Below are 6000 nucleotides of genomic sequence, written 5' to 3' on the forward strand. Positions count from 1 at the left end.
GAAATGTGTTTTGTATTTTGTTTGGGAGTCTCTCTGAGAGTGCTGACTCTTATAACTCCTGCTTACTATGCAGTTGAGGTAAGAAATACTAAGTCAGAAAAAGATCAACTAAGATGAATGACAATTTTCAGAAGAAGAAGCTGGGCAAGTTTTATTCTTAACACATAAAGGGTAATTGAAACTTGTATTAAAATGTATACAATATTACTAGGTAAATGATTTATGAATACAAAACTGAAAAGAAATTTGTAAGTGCCAGCACCTAGAATTCGTTGTGTAGAAAGTTGTATTCATTACGATATTGTCTTAACATTGCAAGAGTCATACAAATTCAAGATAAGTTTGCAAAGTCTCTGAATCCCTTGTAGTCAAGGTACAGCTACATAATTGAATATATGGTCTACAAGCTGATCAATATGTGGTTGGACTGTTTGAAATTGCCTTCAAATGTCTGTTATGGAAGTGTGTGTGTGTGCGGGGGGTGGGGGAATATTGATTTAAAGAATGCCACAGGGGAGCATTCAAAGTGGAAGATGAAAGCTATAAGAAAGGGACACAGCTCAATTTAAGATCAACACACTATGCACCTATCCAGCCATGAAATAGAAGACCTTGGGAGGCCACAGACTCCCCAGGCTTGTTGTCTGAGTAATATGAATTTGCCCTTTTCATGGAGAGTTGCCTGCCTGCCACCTATTTCTCTGCAAATTTGTCACAGGAGTCAAGCTTTGATTTGAGAAATTAGTCTAGTTGAACTAGTTAAAGTCCATGAGAGCAGATAATGCAGTCTCCTCTCAGGGCTAAGTTAAAAACTTAATTTCAATGAATCAGAATCTCATTTGAGGAATTTGAACTGCAGAAGGTAGGGACTCATTCATTCCTAGAGAGACAAACCTAATCCATCCAGAAGGACACTAGTTTTCACAGTTGCCTTAGGTTCTGACCTTGTGAGAGTATGAAGTCGCAGCACCTTACCCTCACACATGCTCCTTTCTCTAATTAGTTCGTTAATTCATAATTAGATTATCCTGGCAGGCATCCCACATCCCAGTCATATTTGCCACTCCTTTTTTACTGCATATTTTATGTATTTACATTTTAAATGTTATCCCCTTTCCTGCTTTCCCCTCTGCAAAGCCCCAATCTCATTACCCATATCCTGCTTTTATGAAGGTGCTCCTCCCACCCATTGCTGCCTCCCAACCCTGGCATTCCCATACACTTGGGCATCGAGCCTTCACAGGACCAAGGGCCTCTCCTCCCACTGATGACTAAAAAAGGCCATCCTCTATTACATATATGGCTGGAGTCATGGGTCACTCCATGAGTGATCTTTGGTTGGTGGTTTAGTCCCTGGGAGCTTGGCATGGGCTGGTAGGTTGATATTGTTTTTGTTCTTATGGGGGAATCTTCAGATCATTCAGTCCTTTCTCTAACTCCTCCATTAGGGACCCTATGCCCAGTCCAATAGTTGGCTGTGAGCATCTGCTTCTGTATTTGTCATGCTCTGGCAGAGCCTCTCAGGAGACAGTTATATCAGGCTTCTGTCAGCATCCACTTCTTAGCATCAGCAATAGTGTCTAGGTTTGGGATGGATCCCCAGGTGGGGCAGTCTCTGGATGGTCTTCCCTTCAGTCTCTGCACACACTTTGTGTCCATTTTTTCTCCCTTGAGTATTTTGTTCCCCTTCTAAGAAGGACTGAATCATCTACACTATGGTCTTCCTTCTTCTTGAACTTCATATGGTCTATGAATTGTATCTTGTATGTTCAGTACTTTGGGGCTAATAACCACTTACCAGTGAGTTCATACTATGTGTGTTCTTTTGTGACTGGATTACCTTACCCAGGATGATATTTTCTAGTTCCATCCATTTGCCTAAGAATTTTATGAAGTCATTATTTGTAATAACTAAGTAGTACTCCATTGTGTAAATGTATGTTATTTTCTGTATCCATTCTTCTGTTAAAGGACATCTGCGTTCTTTCTAGCTTCTGGCTACTATAAATAAGGCTGCTATAAGCATAGTGAAACGTGTTCTTGTTATATGTTGGAGCATCTGTTGGGTATATGCCCAGGAGGGCTAGAGCTGGGTCCTCAGGTAGTTCTATGTCCAATTTTCTGAGGAACCTCCAGGCTGATTTCCAGAGTGATTTGCCAGTCTACAATCCCACCAACAATATAGGAGTAGTCCTCTTTCCTCACATTCTTGTCAACATCTACTGTCACGTGAGGTTTTGATCTTAGCCTTTCTGACTGGTGTAAGGTGGAATCTCAGGGCTGTTTGGATTTGCATTTCCATGATGACTAAGAATATTGAATATTTCTTTAGTTGTTTCTAAGACATTCAGTATTCTTCAGTTGAGAATTCTTTGTTTAACTCTGTATCTCAATTTTTTAATACAATTCTTTGTTTCTAAGGAGTTTATCTTCTTGAATTCTTTGCATATATTGGGTAGTAGCCCTCAGGATGTAGGATTGCTGAAGATCTTTTCCCAATCTGTTGGTTGCCAGTTTGTTGTATTGACAGTGTGTTTTGACTTACAGAAGCTTTGCAATTTTATGAGGTCCCATTTGTAGATTACTGATTTCAGAGCATAAACCATTGGTGTTATGTTCAGGAAAATTTCTCCTATGCCCATGTGTTCAAGGCTCTTCTCCACTTTCTCTTCTATTAATTTCAGTGGGGCGCATGCTGATAGGAAGAAGAGGCAGGAGGATCACGAGTTTGAGGTCAACCTGGGCTACATATTTGCCACTCTTATTTGATGTTGTCTTTCTTCCTTTCCTCCTCCTTTTCTTTTATGTTTCTTTCTTCCTTTTATTCTTTCTTTCTTTCCTTCTTTCTTTCTTTCTTTCTTTCTTTCTTTCTTTCTTTCTTTCTTTCTTTCTTTCTTTCCTTTGTCTTTCTTTGCTTGTGCATAGTAGGTACCATGACATGTTTATGTAGGTCAAAGCACAACTGAACAAGTGTTTGTTCTCTCCTTCCACCATGTGAGTTCTGGGAATCAAACTCAGACCAACAGCATGGGTAGCACAAACCTTTAGCCACTGAGCAAACCCCTGACTCTCTTCTTCACTTTTTAAATAGCCAAGGCAGACAAACAGAGATGGATTTTTTGTGAACTATAAACAGTTAAGTTATATTTTTACTGTCTGTAATTTTTTATAGAATTAATCAGGGTTTGGCACTACACAGGTTATTGAGCTTTGGATGTCTCTGCATCTTCCCTTTCATTCATTCTGGTTGTTCTGGATCAGGTCTGTGACATCAGGGGTTAGATATGATCAAATTATTTAAGAGAGTTGTTTGATATAATCTGACATTGCCAGAACCAATGTTCACTTCAGTGTATAAGCAGTCCAGATTGAAATACCAGCAGAAATTCAAACACTAGTAGAAATGCACTGGTTTCTTTCACTAATACAGACTTAGATTTTTAGTGTAGTCATATAATAGCTGTGTTTATAACTCTCATTACCTAGCCCTAGCCCTTTATTGGGGAGGATAACAAGTATTTCTCCCCTCATCTTCTAAATAACAACAATAGAGACAACAACCTTTTTTTGCAAAACATTCTTACATTTTATTTTGTCTCTTTAAATACATTTTATTATGAGTGCCACCTTTATGACATTATAGGATAGTACTTGTTATTGTTGTCATTTATCATTTGAAAGTCTGTAATCACAGAAATGATGGTAAATGATTCCACAAAAGGAATGAATCCTTTCAATGAACAACTGCCCACTCTGAAGGGAAACACACTGCCAACTTTTGTGGTTTTGCTATTGCATAACATAAGGCCCATTCAAAATAATCTCCAAATATATTAACTCCAGATTCAATCTGGAGAGATGGGATGGGATAGAGAACAGATGGCAGCAGAGATAACAGCCTCTGATCAAAGACTGGAAATCCCACAATAGAAAAATGTCTGGCTTTCTAACCTATCTTAATTTTAGAGTATCAGGAAGTTGTTCCTGGTACACTTATATATCAGGAAAAATATAATTAAGTTTTCTTTAGAACTTCCTACAGGAAGTAGTGTCTATTTATGATACCATAAGTTAATAAGGTATAGGTATCCAGACTCTGTTTTAAATAGGATAGAGCTAAGTGAGTCCCCAGTGTTATGTTAGGGGCATCATTACATCCAGTCCAAATGTTAAAGAGTGATGTTCTTTTAAAAGGTTCAATTCATTCATGAATTTGAGGTAAACTTCTTCCTCATGAATATGTCATGAATATGAATAGTCATCATATAAATACTTGTCTTAACTCAAAATTGTCAGTTGGAAACAGGAAAAAGTGAGGAAAAAACAAAAAACAAAAAGTAAAATGCAATTTTCGACAACTGGGGTAATTTTTCTTCCAAGAAAAGATTTTCTGGCAAGAGAGAATAAACAAGATGGTAAAATGACCAAGCCATGAAAGACTAATGTCTTTCCTTCAAACCTGTTTTAAGGATTAACGAAGAAGAGGTTCCTGCAAAGGTGGCCTTAAAAATTCTTCCCCATGAATAAATGAAGAAGCATTAATAGCTTTCAGCAGAGGAGTAATCTGTTAAAGGCACCTTCCTAAGAGTTCACTCTCCGTGCAAGGTAGATTTCAAAGGGATTAAAACCAAGAAATTTAAAGGGAAAATATTGTCAAAGGAATGAAATGCTCTACGGTGTTGTAGAAGCACAGGGAGTAAGTGATGATCTTTCAACTGGCAATGAATCAATCATTCATCCATGAAATTATGATTTCTACATGTGTATAGTTGGAAATAAGTCTCTCTGTGGTTTAAATATCTCCTTATAGACCCAACATGATACATTAACATTCAAGTTAAGAGTAAGATTCAAGGTCACCAACAGAAAGACATGTTCTTATGTATTAAAGGATATAAGCTTGACTTAGATGGAGTTGTTTTATTAAATAGTGGTATGAGAAGTACTGAATAAAAATTGCTGGGTAATATTTTAAACATATATATCCTTAAAATATATAGCATAGTATACATGATATATAGAACATAATAACATATATAATTTTACTTTATTAGACTAACTATTATTATTTAAATAGATATAATATATATAATATGCATAACATAGCATATGATATACATAAAATATGTTTGATTATTTAAAAATAAAATTAGCACTCTCTGGAATCTTGAGTGTATTGTAGATGACACTTCTGAGGGCAATGAATGAAAACTAGAGAGCATTCTCATTTCTGATTTTGCCAGCAGTTATGCTGAAAACATTCTCATGAATAACCTTGTTTGACTTTCAAACTACCAGAGGTAGAAATATATACCAGAGCTATATTCAATTACTGTTCCCAGTTTCTTTTTTTGTAGAAAATTTAGTCATTACACACACACACACACACACACACACACACACACACACACACACACATATGATATTCTACAAGTGTATAGTTGGAAATAAGTCTCTGTGTGGTTTAACTTTCTCCCTATAGATCCAAAATGATACATTAACACTCAAGAGTAAGATTTAAAGTCAACAACAGAAAGAAAACATTCTCACATATAATACTAGGAAGTTTGTGTTAAGTAGGGAGTCAACTATCTATTGTAACCCTGTGTCTCTTTTTTCTAGCTTTGGCAGCTAAAAAGAAGTAATTTATCCTAAAAATAATAAGCCAGCATTTTTTACAATATCAATTGAATTTCAATTTCCTCACAGTTAATTACACTTTAAATAAAAACGGATTAGCTCTAGGTGAAAACTAGATTTGTTAGGGTTTTTTTTCCTTTGATTTTATGCATAGTTAAAAAAGAAATAGTGGTGATGACTTATTTTTTATTTTGTTTGTTTTCATTGTGAAAAACCATGTACACTGTTTTAACAGGAATATCATCATATAGTGCCATGCTATATCTCTTTGAAGATTAAATAATGAAAGAATAATTATAAAACAATGCATTCGGGTTGCTTTTGGTCAATTTTTTAATGACATGAACAGAAGGAAAGTAG

The sequence above is a fragment of the Rattus norvegicus genome, chromosome 18 (genome assembly GCF_021556685.1).
Source record: "Rattus norvegicus strain SHRSP/BbbUtx chromosome 18, alternate assembly SHRSP_T2T, whole genome shotgun sequence".
Classification (NCBI taxonomy): Eukaryota; Metazoa; Chordata; class Mammalia; order Rodentia; family Muridae; genus Rattus; species Rattus norvegicus.